At 37.7% G+C, this 26,082-nt stretch overlaps 1 protein-coding gene across 3 annotated transcripts in view; it reads right to left on the bottom strand.

Annotated features, from left to right (window-relative positions):
* The window catches only part of USF3 (upstream transcription factor family member 3), a 61,102-nt gene extending 35,364 nt beyond the window's left edge, over positions 1–25,738 (bottom strand). For 2 of the 3 annotated variants that reach the window (XM_037013086.2, XM_037013088.2), the window contains exons 1-3: positions 25,471–25,738; positions 1,143–1,258; positions 501–595 (exon numbers count right to left, since the gene is read on the bottom strand). The gene's annotated coding sequence lies outside the window, so the exon portion shown is untranslated. The remainder of the gene's footprint in view (positions 1–500; positions 596–1,142; positions 1,259–25,470) is intronic. The other variant, XM_037013089.2, reaches the window with a different exon arrangement.
* Between the last annotated feature and the right edge of the window lie 344 nt (positions 25,739–26,082).

Raw genomic sequence — 26,082 nt, 5'->3', positions numbered from 1 at the left:
TTAAGGGGATGTGGATTTGAGCATATCAGATATGGGAGGACAGATATAACATACTTGAGTTGGGGCAGTATGTGTTCTTTGTTCATGTTACTGTTTGAAGTGTTATACAAAACTGAAACTAGAACCACAGTGCCCTTCTCTGAACACAGAAGAACACAACTGTGACAAGGCACACACATGGACTCTTCCATACATGGAAGAGAGCAAGCATTTACTCATTAACTCATTTGCTAGGCTTCTCTCAAACTGCCAGAAGTCGTACACTATCATTTGAGAGTTGTAAATCTGAGTATGAGTATGAAAATTGTACTTACAATTAAAATATCAGGATACTAAAAAAATACATGTATTATAAGGAAATACATACATATATCAAAAAAGGTTGAAAGCAAATACATTAAAATATTAACCATATTTATGTAAGACAAGCAATATTATAGTTGATTTCTTTCTCCTCTTTCATGTTCAAAGTTTCGTAATGAAAACTTGAATGCCCTTACCCAGGGTCTGACAACCTTTCAAAAGAGGTCTGTCAAGTTGGGATACCTGTTCTGTACAGTGGAGGAGATGGCAAGTGTGGTTTCCTGTTTTCTCCCTGAAAAAGAAAGAAGGCAATGAATATGGAATCGGAAGTGAGAAAGCATGAGTTTAAAAATCTGGTTCTGCTATTTCCTAGTTGTGAGGACCTAGGCCATGTGTATAACCTCTTGGGACCTGAGCGGTTTCATCTACAAAATGGATCATAATCACAGCATCTAGATCATTGGGTTGTTTTGAAAAGGAAATGAAATAATGCAAGAGCATGGCAGCTCAGTGCCTAGCAGTACTTAAAATAATTCAATAAATGTGAGCAATGAATATTAATGAGGTTCAGGTTAAGGCTTATTCCTGGAAAGGAGGAAGAAGGGTCCTGGGAAATGAGTAGAAGAATGCAGACAAGGTAAATGACAGAAAAGTACTTACTGAAGCTGCCTGAGGAGATATGTGTGTGCTCAAGACCCATTTCCAGCAGCTTATTCTACCCTCTCCCTAACATTTGTGAAGGTACACATCAGCCTAAAGCAACACGCTTGATTAGATAACCATATAATAATAATGCAGGATATGTGAATAAATAAATAAATAAATGTCACCTTTCTCACCTAAGGATTTGCAGAATTTCTTCACTTTTGATTCCTGGCTTCCAACACCTCCTGTTACTGATCCAAATCTATCATCTTCTGCCAGAGGGTGGTCTATAAGTTTTGTTTTCTTCTTACTATACAAGAGAAAAATCAATGAATGTTTATAGAGGCTATGAAACTATGATTCCATTAGCAGCATGTAAAACAAGGATTGGCAACAGGCAAGCAGTTTTAGTGGCATATAGGATGATCCTGAATTTCTCCACCACTTGAAAACTAATGAATGTAGCTGCTATCAAAACTCACTTTTCCCTGGGTTAGCCAAGCTCTACTCCCGCAAAGATGGTAGTGCTGCAGCTATTGGATGGTTTCAGGTGATTTTCTTCTTTCTTTTCTGTGTGCTCACTGGCCCTTTTCTCACTGCCCTCCAAATTTTCCTGATAAGAGACACCTGGGACACTTACTAAATTTCAGACCCCTCCTTAGGTCTTACACTAAGAACTGTCCCCAGTTCTAAAATGATCTTTCCTTCAAACTTTTTTTTTTTTTGAGAGGGCATCTCTCATATTTATTGATCAAATGGTTGTTAACAACAATAAAATTCAGTATAGGGGGGTCAATGTTCAATGTACAATCATTAATCCATCTCAAGTCTAATTCTCGTCAGTCTCCAATCTTCTGAAGCATAACGAACAAGCTCTTACATGGTGAACGAATTCTTACATAGTGAATAAATTCTTACATGGTGAACAGTACAAGGGCATTCATCACAGAAACTTTCGGTTTTGATCACGCATTATGACCTATAAACAATCAGGTCAAATATGAATATTCGTTTGATTTTTGTACTTGATTTATATGTTGATCCCACATTTCTCCCTTTATTATTATTTTTTTATTTTTAATAAAATGCTGAAGTGGTAGGTAGATGCAAGATAAAGGTAGAAAACATAGTTTAGTGCTGTAAGAGGGCAAATGTAGATGATCAGATGATCAGGTGTGTGCCTATGGACTAAGTATTAATCCAGGCTAGACAAGGGCAGCAAAACATCCACGGATGCAGAAGATTTCTCTCAAAGCAGGGGGGTGAGGTTCTGAGCCTCACCTCTGTTGATCCCCAAATTCTCACCTGATGGCCCCCCTGCGACTGTGCCTATCTTAGGTTGTTCCTCCCTTGAGGAATCTTACCCGTCTCTGGCTAACCAGTCATCTTCCGGGGCCATACAGGGAAATGTAAAGTTGGTAAGTGAGAGAGAAGCCATATTGTTTGAAAAGGTTAGCTTTTTACTTCTTTGCAGATTTATGCCCTGTGGCTTCTATGCCCAGCACTTGTCTCGAGGTATCTTTACCACCTGGAGGAATTATGATGCTCGGTAAATTCGATATGAGGCACGAATTCTATTTAAGGGTTGTAATTAGGAAGAAAGAAGAAAAGCTACAGATGTAGCATATGGAAGGAAACATGGGAGGATTATTTCTTTGACATATCTTCTTGTAGAGTACCTTAGGTATGTATAGGTTTTAAACTACTAACTAATTTGCACACACATATTAACATAATAAGAATACGGTGACATAAACAAAGCAAATCTATAATTACCATCCATCTCCAGTGAAGCCAAGAAGACCATTTAGGCACCCTAGGCATTTGTGAAAATTTGTCTATGATATGATGGATATTGTCCAACTGTACTTGAACAGTCTGAGAGAAATAAGACAAATTAAAGCAGCCCATTTCTGGAATCTGTTCACATCCCATATGTTCTTTTAACCGTAGATAGTCTATAGTCGTAAGATTTTGGAGTGCTACACCTTGCACCCCTCCCAACTCCTGGTTGAGTTCCAACAGTACAGATCCGGTCAAATTCGTTGTCTCACTGTATGCACATGCCAGCCTAGACATCTCCCTCCTCATTCCTATGGCAAGTCCAGGAGACGGTGGGCTGGATGCAGCCACAACCGCAGCATCGTCCGGATCCCTGTGGAGGCTTTTGGATGATCATCCCCCGGCACAAGTCCTCCAGAGAGTGCTGATGCCGGAAGCTCCTCCTCATATCGTATCTTAGTTCATTTTCTGGGTATCCAAGCTAGGCCTTGATCTTCTGCATAGAAACAAACAGACCCTTTGCCCACACTTTGACAATTCCTTCAAACTTTTACTTTCCCCTGCCTTCTAGTCAGGGTAACTGAAAACTTACTCAAGAATCTTCCACTAAGGCAGCAACTCTGGGAAGACAGCCCTCAGACCTGTGCATTACAAGTGTTCTAAAAAAAATGTAAACTTGATGATGGAGGGAGTCTAGTAAACATAATGTTCCTCATGTAACTGTAGATTAATGATACCAAAATAAAAAAAAAATTTTTAAATAAATGTAAACTTGAGAGTTTCATCCCAGACATTTGGGGTCCAGGAATTTGTATTTACAACAAGGTGTCTGGGTGATTTTTTTCTTCTTCTTCTTCTTTTTGTACAAAAAAGTTTGAGAAACTTAGCTGTACTATAAGGCAATGTTTCCTAAACATACAAATTCTCAGCCCATTGCAGACCCACTGAATCAGTCTGTAAGAGAGGGGTCTGAAATTTAGTAAGTGCCCCAGGTGTTTCTTATCAGGAAAATTTGGAAACACAGGCAGGGTTCTTTATTTGAGTAAGTTTCAGCACCTAACCAATACCTTATCATAGGAGACATTATTTGAATTGACTGTATAATTTCAACCTATAAACCAGTGAAGTCAGATTTGCCTCTGCCCAGGAGACAGCACTGGGTCATCAGCATCACTGTTCTAGTTGCTCCCCTTCTGCACTACTTAAAGTGTGAAGATTCATGTTACAATTAAGATATCACATAAGTAACATTGCATGGGGGTGGGGGAATGGGGAGAAAAGGGGGGAGGGAAGGAGTTAACTGAAAGAGGCATACAAAAGCATCCAGATAATGTCACTATATCCATCTCAAACCACATTTCAACCAATTTCAATTCCATCTAATTCAATGCAAAATTATTTCCAAGTCCAATTCCTGATATCAAAATTGCATTCCTAATACTAAAAATGAATATTATTGGAATAAGAAACCATATATTGCCATAAATCTTTATTCACTTACTAACCTCCTAATAAGGAAATGGCACATTTAATACAATATTCATATAACTAAATAAAAGTATACCTTCTGAAATATTTAAAGTGCCATGAATTTTTAAAGAAAATTTTTTAATTGTTAACATTAGTAATCTATGAATTGTTATTTTCATTGTAAGAAAGAATTATTTCTGATATTACTCAAACCCAATGATTCAGATCACTTGCACCAAAATCACATCTTCTAAAACTTTTTCCCCTCAAGGTAAAACTTAGATATAGTAAAATGCACAAACCTTAAGTGTAACATTCAATGAGTTTTGACAAATGCACACACCTGTGTCACCCAACCCCCCCCATCAAGGTGCAGAAAATTATCACCAAAATTTTCTCATGACTCTTCCTAGAAATCAATCCCTTCCCATTCTCTTCCACAGAGGCAACCAGTGTTCTCATACTTTTCACCACTGAACTTTATAATGTATTAACTGAGAATTCTATTGTGTCAAACTCTCGCTCAGCATAACATTTAAAAAATTCATCCAGTTGTCTGTTCATTTATTGCTCACTATGAATGCATAATTGTGTGTGAATTTATAACACAGTATGTTTATTCATCTTCTGTTGATGGACAACTGGACTGTTTCCATGTTTTAGCTTCTAAGAATAAAGCTGCTATCCATGAACATTCTTGTATAATCTTTTGTGGGTATAGTCTTTCATTTCTCTTGGGTAAATATCTAGGAGAATTGCTTATCATACATCCTGCAGTTCCACTCATAGGTATTTACCCAAGAGAAATGGAAGACTATATCCATAAAAAGACTTATGTAAAAACATTTATCACACTTTCCCCAGAGTGATAGCACCATTTTGCACTCCCACCCACAAAACAGAAAAGTTCTGGTTGCTCCATATCCTCACCAGTGGGTTTTGTCAGCCTATTAATTTTAGTTATTCTGGTGGATATTTAGAGGTATCTCATTATAGTTTAATTTGCATTTCCTGGGTGACTAATAATATTGAATACTTTCTTATGTGTATTAAGACAATTTATAGATCTTATTTTGTCTGCACATATCTTTTGCCTGTTTTTTAACTGGATCATCTTTTATTACTGGTTTATAGTTAATCTTCAAATATTCTGAGTTATTCATATCTTCTGGATACCTGTCCTTTGTCTGAAATATATTTTGCAAATATTTTTCCCATTATGCAGCCTGCTTATGCATTTTAATTGCATCTTTTGATGAGCTAAAGTTCTTGATGAAGTATAACATCCATTTTTTCTTTTATGATTATTCCTTTTGTGTCCTATCCAAAAAACCTTCACCCATCCCCAAGATATTCTCTTATGATTGCCTCTAGAAGGTTTACAGTATTGTCACATTTAGGTCAAGGGTCCATAGTATGTGTGGCATAAGGTAGGGATTAAAGTTCACTTTTTTCCAAATATGAATATTTAGTTGTTCCAATGCCACTTGTTGAAAATATTTCTTCACTGGCACCTTTGTTAAAAATCAATTGCCCATGTAAGTGCAATTCAATTTCTAGGCTCTCTATTTGATCTATCTTTATGCTATTATCACACAGTCTTTATTAAGCATATGTTTAAAAGTACAGATTCCTATGTCCCATGCCAGATCAACCGAATGAGAATCTTGGGAGGGACAGATCCAAGAATACAATGTTCTAACAAGCTTCCTAGATGATCCTTATGCACCCTAAACTTTGAAAACTATTATATTACTTTAATACTCCTTCCTCTAAAACTGATAAAAATCAATGAGCTTACAAAATAAGGTCCATGTGGAAAGATCAGTGAACTTGTAATTAGGAAAACAGAGCTTTACCTCTAGATTTGTTACTCAAAAATCTAGGTATCATTTGATTTATCATAACTTAAGCCCCAAGTTCCTTCACATGTAAAACAAGAGGGTAGGACTAAACTCAATCACTCAGGTACAGGTTGAGTACTTACACACTGCCTAGGAATTGTAGATATAAAGATGAAAAAGGCATGTCTGTCCTCAAGAACAGTCTACATCAGGGCTATCCAAAAGAATTTTGTGCAGTGGAAATATTCTCTATCTGTGCTGTATTTATTCTATATCTGTGCTCTCCAGATGGTTGTCATTAGTCACATGTGGCTATTAGGTGCTTGAAATGTAGCTTTTGAGGCCACGGAATTAAATTTTTAATTTTATGTAATTTTAAGTAATTTCAATTAAATAGTTACAAATGGTTAGTGGCTACCATATTGGACAGCAGATGGAAAAAAAGTGAGTAAAAGTATACACTTAAAAGTTGGTTAGTGAATGTCAACCTCCTGGTTTTGATATTTGTCTTACAGATGTATAAGAATTCACCATTGAGGGAAACTGGGTCAAAAGTATATAGCTCCTTGTGTATTTTTGTATTGTGTTTAAGTCTGCAATTACTTTAAAAGTCTTAAAAACTGAGCTTAAAATTGGTAAATACTATCTCAAAGATTTACTATAAAATGTTATGCAAGAACAGAGCATCAAGTATGTTTCTCGTGGGACTCAAGAAAGCTAAATTTCAGAGAATTTGCCAGGAGGAGCTGGAAAGGAAAAAGGATACGAGGTAGAAGGAAGAGCAAATTGCAAGGGGCAGTGAAATATAAAAAGCCTTCTGAGTCTGAGGACTGCACCAGGAATATACAAAACATGGGAAGGGGAGGAAAGAAGGAGGTGCAGATAGAAAGAGAACTTGGACCAGATTGTGAAGAAATTTTCTACCTAATGCATGTATTCGGATTTTATCTCAAGATCAGTAGTTCTCAAAAATCAACCCACAGACCAGCACTGGTCTGAAACAAAGTATCCCTGGTGTACAGTAAAATGAAAAAAAGGACAATGAAGGAAGGATTGATATGTAACAAATATACAATAATTCTTGTCTTTACTGCTCAATGAATTTTTATATGTAAATATACCCATGTAATCAACACTAAAATCAAGATACAGAATATTTATTACCAGCATCTTCAAAAGGCTCTCTCAAGGCCCCTCCACTTAATCCCTTGAGGTTTCTTTTAAAATTACATATTCAAAGGAGAATATACATATTTACCAAGAAGACATACAAATGACAAACAGATGTAGGAAAAAGATGCTCAACATGATGAATCATCAGGGAATGCAAATCCAAGCCACAATGATCTCACCTCACACCTGTTAGAATGGCCATTACCAAAAAGACAAGAGATAACAAGTGTTGGTGAGGAGGTAGAGAAATGAGAACCCTCATACGCTGTTGGTGAAAATGTAAACTGATAACAATCACTATGGAAAACAGTATGGAGGCTCCTCAAAAAATTAAATATAGAACTACCATATATTCCAGCAATCCCACTTCCGGGTATTTATCCAAAGCACATAAAATCACTATCTCAAACAGATACATGAACAGATTCACTGCAGCATCATCCACTATAGCGAAGATATGGAAATAAACTAAGTGTCCATCAATGAATGAAGAAAAAATATATATATATATATATGCATAGGGAATATTGTATCAGAGATAGTGTGTAATAAAGTGTGATGTAGTTATATATAAAATGGACTATTTGTCCTTTAAAAAGAAGGAAATCCTGACATGTGTAACACTGACCAACCTGAAGGATGTTATGCTAAGTGAAATAAGCCAGACACAAAACACAAATACTGCATGGTCTTACTTATATGTAGAAACTACAAAAGTCGAACTCACAGTAACAGAGGGTAGAATGGTGGTTACCACCAGCTAGGGGGTGGGGAAAATGGGGAGAGATTGATCAAAGGGCACAAACATTCGTTCATAAGATGAATACATTCTGGAGAACTAGTGTTCAGCAAGGGGACTAGTTAATAGTAAATTATTATATACTTGAAATTTGCTAAGCAAGATCTTAGGTGTTCTCACCACAGAAGGTAACTATGTGAGATGATTGATTTGGTAATTAGCTTGATTGTGATAATAATTTCACAATTACACATATATCAAAACATCATGTTGTACAGCTTATATACAATTTTTATTTGACAATAAAGCTGGGAAAGTATGTTTATATTCGAAAGTGTCCTATTACTCTCTCTCAACCACCTATAAAATCCCTAGACAAGGCACCACCCCGGGGCTCTCTTGTCCCCTTCTGGCATGAGCCAGGAGCTCTGTCCTTTTGCTTTATCTCTAAATAAAAGTCTCTGCCTTTCTCTCCTAAAAAAAAATGTGTCCCATTACTCATACATTGCTGGTAGAATGTAAAGTGGTATAGTCACCTTGGAAAACAGTTTGTTAGTTCCTCAAATAATTAAACCCAGAGTTACCATGTGATCTAGCAATTCCACATAGGTATACAGAATAGAATTAAAAACACATGTTCACATAAAAACTTGTACATGAATGTTTGCTGCAGCAATATTCACAATAGCCAGAGTTAAAACAAGCCAAATGTCCATCAAATAATGAATATATATATAAATAAAATGTAGTATATCCACATCATGGAATATTACTCAGCAATAAAAAGAGATAAGTACTGATACATGCTACAGCATGGGTGATCCTTGAAAACATTACATAAAAGTCACCCTACATGAGGTGACATATTGTATCATTCCATTACATGAAATAGCAGGAACAGGCAAATCCACAGAGACAAAAGGTAGATCAGTGGTTATCAAGGGTGGAGAATAAGAATGAAGAGTGTTTAATGGGTATAGGTTTCTTTGGGGCTTGATGCTCTTGAGTTAGACACTGAGACAATTGCACACTTGTACATATACTAAAAAGTAATGAATTATACATTTTCAAAGGGTAAGTTTTATGATATGTGAATTATACCTTAATAAAAAATATAAATAAAAAATGAACAGGAAAGCAAAAATGTGTGCTATGAATAGTGTTATCTCCAGATTTAATCACTCCTCTGTTGATAAACCCTTTTTAAAGAAATTAAGACAAATAATTTTATAACTATTTATACATGTTGTATAACTACTTTATACATAAATATTCTCATTTAATATTTACTAATTTCTAAAGTGGCACAAAATAATTTAGTAGTTTGTTCATTATCACACAGCTAATAAATGGTGTAGACAGGATTTGATCTCTACCTGACTCCTAAGCCCAAGTCCCTACCTATTTTCATAATGCTTCCTCACCCTCCCACAAAAATAAAAAACCAAGCACATATGGTACATTTTAGCAAAACCATGTCTTCTACTACTATATTCCCTATTTTTCAACTTGTATCTTATTGCCTTGGATATATGTAGATGGTAATATGTAGCCCAGAAAACTTATTTTCTAAGGCCCCTGGCTCACAGAAAACAAAAATATCTATCAGAAGCCATAAAATAAAAAGCAACTTGATTTATAGTTTTTTCATAAAACAAATTATTCACCCAATCTGCTTTAAACTGGTGTTAAATGTTTAACATGTAATTCTACTGTTGACACTGTTTAAAAACTGAAAGACTGAAAAGAACAACAAAGTTTGAGGGCTCACAACTTTAAAAATTACTACAAAGCTACCATAATCAAGCCACTGTGGTACTAGCCTAACAATAGACATACAAATCAATGGAATGGAATTAAGAGTCTAGAAATAAACCCTCACATTTGTGGCCAACTGATTTTTCACCAGATGCCAAACCCAGTTAATAGGAGAAAGAATAGCCTTTTCAACAAATGTTGCTGGGGCAATGGGATATTTGCATGCAAGAAAATGAAGTTAGAACCCTACCTCACACCACCTACAAAAATTAACTCCAATTGAATCACATGTAACACTTTAAAATGCAGGTATGATGCCAAAAGCACAAAAGAAAAAAGAAAAAAAAATACACTGGACTTCAAAATGCAAACATATTGTGCTTCAGAAGACACCACTAAGAAAGTAAAATGATAACCCACAGAATGGAAGAAAATGTTTACAAATTATGTCTCTAATAAAGGAATTGTATCTAGAACATATCAGGAACGCTTACAACTCAGTAATAAAAAGACAAATAACCCAGTTTAAAAACGAGCAACATTATTTCAATAGACATTACTCCAAAGATATACAAATGGCCAATAAACCCATGAAAAGATGTTCAACATCATTAGCCATCAGGAAAATATTAAAAAAAAAACCCTGTGAGATAGGACCTCATACCTACTAAGATGGCTAAAATAAAAATCGACAGTCAATAACAAGCATTGGTGAGGATGTGGAGAAATTGGGAGTTCTCGTATATTGCTGGTAGGCTTAAAAAGTGGTACAACCACTTTGGAACAATTTGACAGTTCCTCAAATGTTATACATAGAGTTAAAATATGACCCAGCCATTCTACCCTGAGGGGATATACTCAAGAGAACTGAAAACATATATTCACACAAAAACTTGTATACAAATGTTTATAGCAGCATTATTTGTAATAGCCAAAAGGTGGAAACAACCCAAATGTACATCAGCTGATGAGGGGATAAACAAAATATGGTATATTCACACAACAGAATATAATTCAGCAATAAAAAGGAATGAAGTACTGATACATGCTACAGCACAGATGAACCTTGAAAACATTATGCAGTGTGAAAGAAGCCAGCAAAGAAAATCATATATTTTATGGTCCTATTTACAATAAGTTCCAGAATAGGAAAGTTTATAGAAATAGAAAGTAGATTAGTGGTTGCCAGGGGCTGAGGAGGAAGGGGAATGACTGCTAATGAAGGAGGGGGAGAGGTTCTTTTGGAGATGATGAAATGTTCTAAAATTAGATTATGCTGATGGTTGCACAACTCTGCAGATACGTAACAGCCATTGAATTGCACTTCAAATGTGTAAACCTTGTGTTATGTGAATTATATCTCAATCAGTATGTTAAAAAAAATAAAGAAACTCTTTGATAGAAATCTTTTGGGGTAATTTAGAATTCTCTACCCATTCATTTTTTACCAGTTAACACATCTGCTTTCTTTCATCACATAATTTCAGAATTCTAGTTAGTTAGCAATCAGCCCCAATTTCTGTAATATGGGGAAATGTGAAGCTACCAAAAATAAGAACTAGCATTTATTTAGAGAAAACTAGGTCTAACTGCTCAGGGGCAAATTGTGTTTTCTTTCCACCAAGAAGCAAATTAGTGGTAAAGGTTAATTTAAATTGTGTCTTGAGATACAATGAAAAAAAAATCTAAGTTTTATCATAAAAGTTTCAAATTGAAATTGAAGTGTCTTAATTAAAATATTTTATGGCACATTGCTTAAACATTATTTGTCCATAGTTTGAGGAAGATCTTTACAACCTCAACACTTAATTTTGTTTTGCTGCTGTTTAGTGCATTCCTACGCATTTTACAATTATTTAAAATGTTTTGTGGAATGGCTACATAGATACGCAGTTTTCAAATGTGTTTTATTTCTTTACCTGTGATCTCTGGTAAATAAACACCTAGTCCTCTCCAACCAAAATGAGTTACCCTACTGAGCTAGCATATGATCCACAGAAATTTTAACACAACTAACTAATTTTAATCCCTGGTCTAGGTCATGGCCACTGTGCCACCAGTATAATTGTAATTATAATTATAATTATACTATTCTTTTGCCAAGTATATTTGTATGTTATACATTGTCTTATACAAATACAATTTTACACTCTGTAACAAAAAGGACTCTGCTCATTCTGATCACCTTGATTTGCCAGTTTTTCCTTGTAATAAAATATACACCCAGAAAACAAAGGCATAAAAAAAAATTAAAACTATTCTCAATCACATCAACCAGAATCTATAAGAAATCATTGTTAACATGTTCATGGATTTTTTTCTATACACACCTGATTTTTAACAAGTGTTCGATCATAAGCAATTTTGAATTCTGTTTTACTTAAGGTGATCATTTCTCTATGTCATTAAGTATACAAAATTTGATTACAGCATTTATGTTTAATATCATGACTATATATGCTTTATCATCTTATTCAATACTTTAGGCATCTTTACTCTCTGTATTTTGCTATATGAAATATTACTTGCATTTATCTCCTTCAGCACTTTGGGTTAATAATCCTCTACCTGGAATATCCTGTTTCCTGGTCTACCTGGTTCAACTTATTAAATCATGAAACCTGTATTTTTAGTTCCAGGATAGCACAGGGGTGCTTTTCATACCCCCAAAGAATCCTTCCTCTATGTATGTGATTTCAGCAGCTGCCTTCCATCTTCGCAGGAACTTGAGGACCTATTTATGAATGTGCTGTGTATTCCTTTGCTTTATGTAACTGCTGAAGTTCTTATTTCCTTGCCATTAAAGAAAGCTTAGATCCTTCAACAGTGTCTGTTGGCTCCTTCCTGTCAATCACATCACAATCATGCTTGACACTGTCAGTCATGGTAATTCATAAATACCAACCTTGAGATACAATGACATATATAAGAAAATGAAATTAATGAAGCCATGTCACTATAGTTTTCACTGTGAAGGTGAATCAAACTGTATTTTGAGAAAAAAAAAATAAGCCTACGGTTTTAAATTTTTATTTTCAAAACTATACAACTAATCAGTTTGTATTAAAAAGTTACATTTTGGTGGTACAAAAATACATAAAGTTGAATGGGAAAGTTACTTAGCTCTAGAATCATGCTCCCCATGGATACCCACTATAAAGAGTTTGGCATTCTTTAGACCTTTTCCTTGCTCTTGCACATGCAAACTACAAATACCTGTGGCTCAGAAATTATAGCATCAAAGGGAAAAAAAAGCCAATAGTAATTTTAAAGAAAACTCCATGCTTTAGGCTTTTAAAAAATTAATTGGCAAAAATAATCCCTGTTCTCTGTAAAAATTTTACACAGTACAGAGGTATGGAAGTGCCAATTCCCCTCCTTTAAGTCTGGTAGTATCAATTCTAGACATTTTCCCTACGTATGTCCAAAAATTTACTATGTACATATTAGTAACTGTTACACTGAAGAGCAGGATACATAAAATGCAAATAGTATCAAATACCCTCCACTGCCAGTTCCAGTCTCTGTGGGGTGATCCTGCTCCTTGGATAAAATTTAGGGTAGATGCCCTAACATTATTGGCCACAATTATATAATAAAAATTCTCTATTCACTTTTAGTGACAAAACGATCCATTGGGAACATCTCAATACAGCTTCTTTGATGGAGGTAATGCCTCTCCTCACCTACAAACTTACAGTCTCTTCACAACCCTAATTTCTGCATCTATTCTTCTTCCTGAGGGAGATTTGCCCCTGTCTGGAAGGCCTGTGGCAGAGTGCCCCAGACCAGCTCACTCCTGACATCCATGGTCCCACATGTTGTCCACAGAAACACATATCTCTTAGATGCGACAACTCCTGGAAATTTGCCCTAAAAGTGTATTCCTGAATGTGCAAAAGATATTTATTCAAGGATATTTATTACAAACTTGTCTTAAGTAGAAAGACAAGGAAACACCCTCAAGGCTCATCAAAAGGAAAATGATTAAATATGTCAAAGTATGTTGAACCATTTGAAATTGCCCATATTTGACCGTTTCTAACTCTAGGAACTTCAGTTTCAGATGGTTCAACCTATAGGTCCACCATACAATATAGTTATATGTACTGATAATCAAATATACTTATATGTACATATGTATGTATTATGGGCTGTATTGTGTTTCCCTGAAATTCATATGTTGAAGTACTAACCCCCAAACTTCGGAATGAGACTGTATTTGAAGACAGGGCCTTCAAAGAAGCAATTAAGTAAAAAATGGGGTCATTAGAGTGGTCCCTATTCCAATATGATTGGTGTTCTTATAAGAAAAGGAGATTAGAACACAGACCACAGACAGGGATGACCAACCATGTGAGCGCAGAGCAAGAAGGCAATCAGCTTACAAGCCCAGGAGAGAAGCCTCAGAAGAAACCAAACCTGGTGACACTTTCATCTCAGACTTCTAGTTTACATAACTATAAGAAAATTAGTTTTTCTTTTCTTATTTAAGCTACCAGTCTGTGGTACCTTATGGCAGCCCTAGCAAAGTATATTATATGTATATATAATATGTTACATACATAATATATGCTGTGTGTGTGTATATGTTGTTTTTTTTCATTTAAAAAGGTACAAACTTGCACACAATACCTATTCTTCAGGATAGGGAGAAGACTATGTATGTATATATTAACAGTGCACAGAATTGATTGTCTTTGAGGAGGGAAAATAGGGGATAGGGTACAAGACTTACTATATCCTCATATACAATTTTAATTTTTTTCCACATGCATGAATTTTCTTTTCCAAAATAAAACTTTTCAGCCTCTCAATACATGTATTTAAGGCTATATTTCCTCAAGGTACAACTTTGTCCAGAGCCCATAGATTTTGATATGTAATATTTTAAGTACCTTCTTTTTAATACCTTCAAAGCATTATGTATCATGAATGAGCCATAGTTTACTGAGATGTTCACCACTGATGAATATTCCTTTTTTCCCTCTTATTTTTTTTTTTTGCTATTAAAAAAAATACTTGGAAGGCTGCAATAGACATCTGTTCAAATTTTTATCAGTCCAAAGGCAACAAAAGGTATCTTATTATTGCTTAACTTGCATCTCCTTGATGATTAGTGAGGCTGAAGGCCCTTTCACATGTCATTAATTATTTATATTTCTTTTCCCGTAATTTGCTTGTTTTATTACCTAAACTTTTTCTTCCTTTTTTAATTTTAATTTTTATATCCTCTCCAACCTGAGTTTTCCAAGTAGTTATATTTCTTGTCTCCTGTTTTGTTAATTTGTGTGTGTTTGTGTGTGAACCATTTCCTTGCATTACAATTAGCAAAAAATAATATCTAATTTTTAGAATTTGGTATTTTCTTTGTGGCTCTCTTGCATGGTATACTATTATGCATTATATGAGTACTTGAGAAGTGTATTATTAGCTTCTTAGGAATTCATTAAATATTTTTTTAATTAAATGTTTGCACTCCAGAATTAGATTTTGTCTGATAACAAAACTGTGCATTTCCTTCCATTCAACGTTTGCCTGGAGCATATATGTGTGTATTTTAAACATTTCTGCATTATTTTGTTTACACTGTCTGAAATAAATCTGGAGATGTGTTTCTATACAATCTAACAGCTTTTTAAAAAAAGAAGAATTTATTCCAGTCACATTTATTGTAACTGTCAATACATTTTGGTCATATTGTTCTTTTTTTTTTTTTACTTTTTCTTGCCTGATTTTTCGTTTCTCTTTATTTTCCTCATCTTTTCCCCTCGTATCTATTCTGTTCATGAATATCCTTCTTAACAATTTTAAGAAAAATACTGTAGTAGACATTTGTCACATATTTTCCTCTCCCCACTTCATGAAATTCCCCAATTTTCACTCAGGTATGTACCCTTCCCCAACCCAGCCCTTCTGCTTCAGTGGTAGGAGTTGGCAGTTCTTGGCAAATGACTCCTTTCTTGGTGACAGTGATTGGTCTCAGGTTTGTCCAATTATAGCAAAGCTCAGGACTATGCTCTTTCTCTTCCCGATTTAAAGAGAAAGCATATAATTCCAAACACTGAACCTGAAGACATCTTGCAAAAGAGTGAAGCCAGTCTGAGGATGAAGGTGTTCTTCCTGTGAAAACAGTATCTGTGGTCTCCTCCTCTACCACTACAGAAGTTTCATAATATGCTCTACTTCTTACCCACCAACTGCCTACCACTCACCTCTGCCAAGGACTCACTGAAATTGAGGAGAATTTTAATTCTAGAGTGTTAGTTCTCCTAGATCTATCTTCGATATCCAACAGCTCATAATTTTCTTATTTGCTCTTTTGTACCAGTCTCAAAGAACTCCTTGGTCTGATGTTCTAGTTCATTAATGTAGTCATATATTACACCCATGCTGTTATTCAGTCTGCTGAAGTTTTTACTTCAAGAGATATTTTCAATTTCCAAAGACTTACTTTTTTTTTTTTTAACCCCTCCACCTATTTCACCCACTCTCCAACCTCCCTCCCCTTTGGCAACTACCAGTCTGCTCTCTGTGTCTATCAGTCTTTTTCCATTTTGTTTGTTCATATTTTATTTTTTAGATTCCACATTTAAGTGAAATCTTGTATTTGTCTTTCTCTGTCTGACTTACTTCACTTACCATAAAGCCCTCTAGATCCATCCATGTTGCCACACATAAAAACGTTCTTGTTCCTATTTTTTTCATAGCACCACATTGTTATTTTATAAAAAATTCTATTCTCTCTAATCCTTGAGTATTTTTAACAAAAAATATTATCTTTTGTTTATGATACTCAATTTGTTTTCATCAAACATCAATTCCTCTCTTCAGCTTGATGTCCCTCTCTCATCCTGTTGATTTTCCTTAAACATTTAGTCAGCCTCAGTTAACTGAACTGGTGGCTAAAGTTGGCTTCTTCAGCCCAGCAGTTCTCAACTCTGGATGACCTATAGAAATCACCTTTGGAAAAAAAAAAGCTCCCTAGGTGATTTTAATGTGCATCCACTACTAAGAACCACTCCTTTCATATATGGGAAACTCTCTTCTCCCTGCCATGAATGTACATGCAGAGTGTCAGACTTCTGGCTATCAAAAGCAACTAGATGGGGAACTTCTGTCGGAAGGAGCTCCACATTCAGAGTGACAACCAGAAATTCTCTAAGATATAACCCTGATTCTTTCTCTGGCCCTAATGCCCATGGTGGAGATACTTCCAATTTATACAAATATGTTCTAGCAGCTTGGCCTGAGTAAACAGGCTTTAACTAGCTATTCTAACTTGTCCTGGTACAGCTGTTTTGAGGTCTAGTAATTAATTACCTTTTGACCACTGCTATGGTCTAAATGTTTGCTTCTTCCCCAAATTCATTATGTTGAAATCCTAACCCCCAAAGTGATGGTATTAGAAGGTGGGGCATTTGGGAGGCAATTTGGTCATGAAGGCAGAGCCCTCAAGAATGTGAGCAGTGCTTTTATAAGAGGCCCCAAAGAGCTTGCTTACCCCTTCCACCACGTGAGGATGCAGCAAGAAGTTAGTCTACACCCCATAAGATGGCGTTCACCAGGACCCAACCATGCTGGCACCCTGATTTGGACTTCCAGAACTGTGAGAAATAAATTTCTGTTGTTCATAAGCCACCCAGTCTGTGGCATTTTGTTATAGCAGAAAAAACCAACCAAGACAACTAACCTCAATTCTCTCCTACTTCTCAAAGTCTCTGAGCTTTGGAGTTTTCCAGAATTGTGTTGGGTAAACTCACCTCTCCAGCATTTCCCTTTTAATCCTCTATTGGACTGCAAATTTCCCTACACTGTAAGGTTTTGCTATCAGTCTGATCCCATTTATTTTGCATTTTTTATTAATTCCTCAATGTTTCTGATCTTTAGATGACACCCTTGCAAGTTTTTCAACACTAATAAGAATGTATATTTATTTTCCTATTTTACTTAAGTACTTTTTTTTATTTTAAAAATAAAACATCCTTAAACTACTCAGATCATTCTGAAGGATTTAGGCTGTAAAAGAAGTAGTCTTCCCCACCAATTTCACTTCCCAAATTTCCTGTAATATGAGTTGAGTAATTACTGCTATGTTACGTTTTTCCCTTTCCATTCTCTACTCTTTGCAAGTGAGTACTGAGTCTAGACCACACTCAAGGAGAGGGGAACTAATCTCCACCTCTTAAAGAAAGGAGTACCTAAATATATTCTTTAGAATTATTCTGCAAGGGAGATTTGTCTCTTCTACCCGATTTATTCATTCAATCATTTATTTATATCAGTATGGACTCATGGAAATTTATTTTATTCTATGGGTCAAAATGTAATGCTATAGTTATTTTATCATTCAGATTGTTTAAAATTTTGGCCACCGGGCACTCTTTTAGGTTGGTTCCTGTGTGCCTTTCACATGCCCCCCACTTCCCTCCCACCCCCATTTTTTAGTACTTCCTTACTTTTTCGCACTCAATAGTGCTCCGGACTCATCCTGAAATATATATCCTTTTTGTTCTGCTTCTCTGGAGAATCTAACGTAGTGGCTAATCACTATGTTGCTGAAGGAACTAATTATTGTAGTTGGGTACAGGAATTTTTTTAAGCTCCTAAATTCTGTGGCACAGCCACTGTAATCACTAACATAGATCCTCCCAAGCCCCCACATATCCTTCACCTCATATTAGTGAATGAATGGTACAGCAGAATGGGAATAACCTTTGATAGCTGACCTAGGATCAAATCTCAAAACTGACATTTACTAGCTATTTGGTTTTAAAATAAGTGTTCCTTGAAGTCTTAGCATGCTCTCATTTAAAACTGGGAGATTATCAACAACTCCTAGGGAGACTGTTAAGAGATGGAACGAAAATACATATAGTGGATCAAGCACAGTTCCTGGTACATAGGCAAGCACTCAATACACATTAGTTACCCTTCTTCCATTTACCCACTAATTCACTGGGAAGATGGAAGTCATCTGGTATAAGTTCCTTAACTGGACCCTACATTTATCGTAACAAACCTCTGTGGATACATCAGTCCTTTCAGCACACCAGAACATCCTAAAGCTAACTCTCCCACCTGTAGAGAGGGACTCTATACTTGATTCTTTCCTCTTTAGCACTTTACTTCCTCCTTAACCATTCTCGTTTACTTCCAAAACATGAAGTTTCCTCACATTAAACAAGAATTCATACCTTTTCTGTCTATCACTCTGTTTCTCGCCTAATATTCCTGTGAAATTTCACAACTTTCCTTCGTTGGCCAATCCCTCCTAAACCCATGGCAGTATGCCTTCTGATTGCTCCTGCCAACGGAAACTGCTTTCTTTAAGGTCAGGGATCATTTTCACCCAAATCAAAGGCCTTTCTCTGTCTTCCTTCTCCTCTTTGCAAGATTCGAGGCTGCTCATATCTCCGTTTTCTTCAAATTCTCCCAGGTTCTCTTCCTCTTCTCCAATCATGCAGCACCTTTCTCTAGCATGAATCTTTGTCTCTCTCTTACTTGGACTTCCAAGACTCAATGCTTTTGTCTATTTGCTGTCTCCTTAAAAAGTTTCAAATTGTTTCTGCATAAAAGCCATTATGTTTTTATAATAAAGCTACCTTTCAACACTGATCTTGGCTCCAAACCTTTGGTTAGGCAAAGGTCTCTTCAGAACACTTCACTGCAAAACCAATTAACAAGTCTGTTTGCAACAAAGTGCCTTGCCTCTTAAGGGACCCACTGCCAACTTCTCCATTTTATCAATGACACCAAACTTTTTCCTGGCTGTAAACCTGAAAATAATCTTCAAATGTTCTCACCAAATCCTAGCAATTATTTTCACAATGTTCATCTTTGCCTGTTTGTTACTACCACCTTAGATTAGGGTCCGTTTTACACATCTGGCTCTTAAGAGTCACTTTGCTCCAAGTCTTTTCCCCATTCTCCAATGGTTTTATACTCCAAAGTCTCAGTAATCTTTCCAATTCACCATATTCCAGCATGTGCCTCTCTTGCTCCAGAATCTACAGTACTCTTTTCCGCAATCTACTGCCTCAAATCCAAACTCTTTATACTTAACACTACCTTCTTCACTGGCCAGTCTCACTCATCCATTTCCACCTAGGACAACACACATAGGAACAGAGTTATGTAGCTAATCATGTCATACATCCTTCCCTTCTAAATCAGGTAGGTTCTTCTCTGTGCTCCTTATCAGCTACTTCATTTTTGGCTCTATCTATGCTATTTTCCCAATGAAATAACCTTTTCACTTTCCTGGGTTTATTAAAATCTTATTAATTATTTAAAGCTCAGTACAAGGCTATCCTCTAAAACCTTCCCTAATATTTCCAGCTAACACTAAACTCTCTACCTTTGCATGGGACTCTATCACTCCCACTTCTTAATAATCTTATTAGATAATCTCTATTCTCTCTCATAATATATTATTTATTTCTCCTCCCCAAGTAAGGCTTTTCCATTAAAATATATCCTTACTCAATTTTTTCCATTTAAAAGGCAAAAATGATTTATATTTCTTCTGACCTTGCATCTCCTTCCACGTGTTCCATTGTTTCTCACTCCCAAACATCAGGCTTCTTCCACAAATATTTCATATTCATTATCCCTTCTTCCTCACTTCCAAACTACTCTTCAACTTGCTATTACCTGGCTTTTATGCCTAAAACTCTTTACATCAAGCTCAAAAAAAGATCTCCACACTGCAAATGACCTCTGTAGGAAATACTTGTCATTTAGGGCCTTCTGACAATACCTTGCTTTTCCCGTGGAGAGCTTCTCTGCTTCATTCCTGAGGTCTGACAGGACTGTCAAACATCGGCTCACCTCTGTGGTGGGCACAGGGCTGAACAGTAAGACTGTGCACAAGGAGGAAAGGTGGCTAGGGCTAGGTTAGCCCCACGGGCCCATGTGATCCTGGAAGCTGCTATTCCCTGGCCTTCGAAGGCTTCATTATTCTAGCTGCCTTTAATTCAGTGAGCTTGTCCAACATCTATCCATAAATGTCCCTTTTTTGCTTAAGTTAGCCAAAGGCAACTTACATTGCTTATAACCAAAGAGAAATTGGGCTTGCAAGTGAAGAAGAGGTAGAAGTGGTAGCCCTCATGGTTACACGACACATTTCTTCTCTCTATCCCTTTCATTGAGACATCCGCTGTTTAAGAAATTACAGTAACTAAGATGAGAATGCTTTCACTAGGGGGCCCAATAATGGCTTCATTAATTGTGAGCTAAGGCTATCTGGGGCCCCTCATGCAGCCAGGCAACAGACAATAAGTAAGGTACAAGGTGCATAGATGGAAACTGGGAGAACCCTGTGGCACCTTTTTGTACTAATGCTAGCAATGAAGTTACCAGTAGCCTTTTGTTACCCTGCACAGGCAAGATCTGCAAGGGCCCAAGTCTCAGGAATAAAGGCTTGCCAATCACATGTGTCTGACTCTACAGTCCACACTCTTCAACACAGCACTTTCTATTGATATCAACCTACTTGCAGCTCCTTAGTCAAGAAAAAGCTCCTTCTTATTCCTGTTACCTGTTACTTTGCCTGGAATGTTCATATCTACCTTCTAATTGGGAACTCCTAATTATCCTCTTTGAAACTTTCTCTGGTCCTAGAGATTAGCCCCAGACATTCTGAAGTAATATTTCACAATGTCTTAACACAACTACACTATGTATGCTTATTGGTTTTCCCATTAGACTGAAAGCTTCTAAGGGGTAGAAACCACATCTTTCCTATTTGTATCCTCAAAAATCAGTAGTACTCAAGAACCAGTGTTCAGTATATGGGAATGACAAATGTCTATTGAAAGAAAATCTGGTCTTTCTTAATTTTCCTTGGTAGTAACCACTGCATCATAGACTTTGCATACTTACCTTTAAAACTGTGTTCTATCCCTTAATTACTTGACATGGTATTCCTAATCCTCACCTAAAGTCTAAAAACTTAAGAACTTAGTCCACACCATTCTGTATTCTCTTTAGCACCTAAGAGTGTTGGGCACATGGTAAGCACTCGATAAATACTTGATGAACTGAATTAAAAACACAGTATTAGCATATTAATAGGAACAACTTATCATGCCCTACTGATCTAATTAAAAGATTTGGCCTCCTGAAGAAGTGCAGTTGTGACCATATGGAAAATTTAATGAGAAAAAGAAAAATTATCCAATTGGATAGTTAAGAGCTTTTCTCTTAGAGTTCCACAAATATTTTATGGATAATAAACCTCTAGAGCTCAGAGTAAAAGACTCAAGGTATACATCCTCATACATATTAGAAGGATGATTACATGTTTAAGGGGTCTGACACAACCATAATTACATAAATTCCACTAACCCTTAACAAATCCATAATAGAAGTATAGGACAATACTAAATAGCAAAATTGATTAATGTCATATCAACCTATGCTAAAGACGTATATGGTTATTTTTGCATAATACATAACCAGGTAGTCATTAACACATTCAATGAACCTTTGGAGTACCAACTAATGACAAGTACTACATTAGGTCCTAGGACTACAAAGACAAAGAGAACACAGTTCCCATGTCAGTGGAGTTCTAGCTTCGCCATGCTGCAATGGTATTTAAAAATACAAGTGAGTCTGCCAGTTTTGGGATCACAAGCAAGACAACTATGAAGTTGTGACATTTAATAACTGGGGAAGAAACAAGCTGATTGTATGTGCTGCCCTTCTGACTGTCATTCACTGGCAGATTGTCTAGCTTTTAGCCATCAACATTTCATTAAAAATGTTCGAAGATAAAAAGCACTTGATGTAATTTATAAATTGTGCTTTGTTAGTTGCTTACACTATTTAAGTAGAATATTTTATATGGAAATCAAAACTTTTAATCATGTAAACTATATATTGATATTTAAAAAAAAATACAAGTGAGTCGTACCTCCTAGAGTTGCTCAACGTGGAGGCTCTGGGGCAACAGCTTGGTAGAGAAGGCAGACAAACACTGCCTGGTAGAGAAGGCAATGTGATTAATGTCAACACAGAAATAAGTACAAGATATTATGGGGTCATAGAAAAGAAAATAATTAACCTCCTGAAGAAATCAGGAAAAGATGTGGAAAAAAACTGACATCCATACATGAATTCAGTGTGAGTTGAAGCGTGAGCAAGTTACCCCAACAAACATCTGGGATGGAATCAAACCTAAAACTATGGTTGCAAGCAGACTCAAGACGATTCCAAAGCAAATCAATCAACTCAAAGCAAACCACTGCAGAAGAGTCAAAAAACCAGAATACTCCTTGATGTTAAGTTTGAGAATAATTAAATGTATATATAAAAGAAGTTAACCACCATGGTATCCACATAAAGGGAGTCTTTTAAACAATACATGGCATAAAAGTTCAAAGATAATCAACCACTAAGATACAGAGCTGTCAGGAAAACCTACATAAAAGTAGAGCTAGAACACTGTTCACCATGTACGAACTTATTCACTATGTAAGAACTTGTTCGTTATGCTTCAGAAGATTGGAGACTGTTGAGAATTAGGCTTGGGGTTGATTAATTGTGCATTGAGTCCCCTATACAGAATTTTATTGTTGTTAACAACCATTTGATCAATAAATATGAGAGATGCCCTCTCAAAAACAAAAAAAGTAGAGCTAGAACTATTGTCAGTGAGGAGAGGAAGCACAGGGCACAGGGAAGGGCATCCATATGCTGAGAAAGTCCAATGTCAATAACAAAAGTGAGGGATTTGAATTACCTATTTGTGGGACCAGGTGTTTCAACGCGATGGGGAAAACATTGGACACATAGATTCAGAAAAGCCTGGAACACACCCTAGTAGTTTGGACACTGTTCTAGACTCAAAGTAGTTCTCAACTCTACATGCTGAACAGAAATATCTGGGAAGCTTTTAAAAATATCCTCTGGCTGAGGCTCACCCCACATTAATAGTAAGGGAATCTCTGGGGGAAGTGGCCTAGACATTGAAATGTGAAAACACACAGGGTGATTTGGCTGTACAATCCAGATTGAGAACTACTGGGCTAGATGTCAGGTAAGCCATGACAGATGTGGTTAAGACCAAGATTGATTTAACTGTTTATAAGCAACAGTTTTGAGCTGGTTACCTGTTGAAGATTATCTTCTAACCTGAGTTAAACATTCTCAGCTTTCTTAGTGTTTCTTTTCCCTTGTTGACAATGCTAAGCTCTAAAAATAGGAAAATAATCCATTAATTTCTCTCACATGACTGGTTCACTGCACAGTCTGCAACATTATAATTTTATTTCCATGATGTCCCACAGACCACTAACTTAGAAAATAATTATTTCAATCCTATGCTGCCCTTAGATCCCTGAAGTGAAGAGCTTTCATATTAAAGAATGTTCTGGGCTGCATCCATGTCTAGGTTCTACAAAAACTTCTATAAAGCTTCTCTTTTATATATATATACACCTATGTATACAAAAGTCATATTGCTTAGAGCAAAATGTGAGGTTAAATATTCATTATTTAAGTACCCAGAGACATTATACTGTTCCTGGTTTCAGATGTGCAATGATTAAAGTATTTTGCTCATTTTGTAACAAATACTCAGAGTACTTCATAAATAAAGGGAATAACAGATATGTCCCATACAGCAACACTGTACTGCATTAAATCAGTGTCCTAGGTGGGAGGAAAAAGTCATCAGGTGTTGGAAGAGTTATGACAACCCGCTGATCCTTTAAAATGCAGGCTTGCTTGCCTGCCTGCTTGTTTTTAGAGAAAAAGCACAGGTGTGAATGTTTCAGGATCCGTGTTACTCACCCAAGGGTTTATTCAAGAAATCTGCACTTTGTTTATTGGTAAGCAACTGTCTTCTTTACTACAAACTTAAGTTACCCAAAACTGTCTTGTTTTGTGTGGTGTTAGGTGCCAGTACCTACTGGTAAAAATGGCAAGAGAATGTAAATTGGAAGCCTATCGGTAGGATTCCACACCTAAGTTTATGTAGTCTCTTGTTTCCAGATAAAGTTAATAAACTCAAAGAACCAAATCCCAGTGTAAGTCTGGGGGGCGGGATGAGAGGGAGTAAGGAAGGAGTAAGGGGGCAGAGAGCATGAGTGCGGGAGAATCCAACGATCGAAATGTTAAATACGAAAATCGGTCCAGAAACATTTCTTCAGAAATTTGGATCTAGATTTCAAGAGACTGCCGTTCGCTTCCACCGCTCCTACTCAGAAAGGAAAATAAAGGCTTCCAAAAAGAAAACGCAAGCCTAACTCTCCGACATAGGGGTGACAGTTAAAAAGCAAGTCGCACGAGTCTGACCAGTGGGTCCGAAGGAAATTCGGAGGTCAAGGAAAGAAGACAGGATGAAGGAGACAGGAAAAGGTGAAGGCGGCAGGCAAAGGCCATCCGGTAAGAACCTGGATGTCCGGCTCTTTATGCGCCCAGGGCAGCGTGGAGCCTCTCCCGCCGGGCGCGCATCTGGGGGGCCTGGGCGCAGGGTGAGTCCCCCACCCGCCTGGCGTCAGGAAGCGCGGGACGCCGGGAGGTCAGGGAGAAGAGGGGTGCGCGCACCGCCCACGCCCGCACCCCTCCAGGCTCCGCACGCAGGGGTCCCCACGAAGGAGGCGCACTCGGCGCAGCCCTCGCCTCCGGGAGCACGGAGGGGTGGGTGGAGCAGAGCCCGGAGCCGCCCCCCGGAGCCGCCCCCGCAGCCCTGGCCCCCGCCCCCCCCGCCCGGGCTGTCAGTGGCCCCCTCCCGCAGTCACTCACCCGCGGGCTGCGCGGTCTCGGCCGCGGCGGCGGCGGCGGCGGCGGCGCCCACCTGGGTCATGATCCCAGGCGGGGACGGCAGGAGTGTCCGACCGCCGGGGCGAATCTCCGTCCGCGGCCGCCGCCTGCTCCTCTGGGGCTGGGGGAGCGCGGGCCCAGGCCCTCCTCTCCCCCCGCCCCCGCCGCCTCTTCTTGCGGCCACCGCCGCCGCTGCGAGCCGGAGCCCTCAAGGCCGGAGACCCGGCGGCAGCACGGCCTCAACTTTCCCAGCCCCCTCCCCCCGCCCTTCCCCGCCCCTCCCGCGGCCGCCTCTTTGCACGCGAACAGCCTACCCTGGGTGCACCGCGCTCCCGCCCCTGCCACTCAGTCCACCAACCCGGCCCCAGGGAGGCTGCCATAGCAGCCAATCATAACTCGGGACACCGTTGCGCCAGGCGAGGGGCGGGAGGAGTGGAGGGAAAATCTTAGAGTGAACGGGCCTCGGGCGGCCCAATGAGGAGGGCCGGGGGGCGGAGGTGTGCAAGTTGGGTTGAAGGAACAGGAAATATTCTTAAAGGTAGAGTGATGGGCAGGAAGGAAAGCCAGTAGGTGAATGGGAAAGAGGTGGGCCTG

Source organism: Manis javanica, chromosome 3 (genome assembly GCF_040802235.1).
Source record: "Manis javanica isolate MJ-LG chromosome 3, MJ_LKY, whole genome shotgun sequence".
In the NCBI taxonomy this organism is placed as follows: domain Eukaryota; kingdom Metazoa; phylum Chordata; class Mammalia; order Pholidota; family Manidae; genus Manis; species Manis javanica.
Note: the sequence above shows the minus strand (reverse complement) of the source record. Positions and strands in the feature narration are given on the sequence as shown.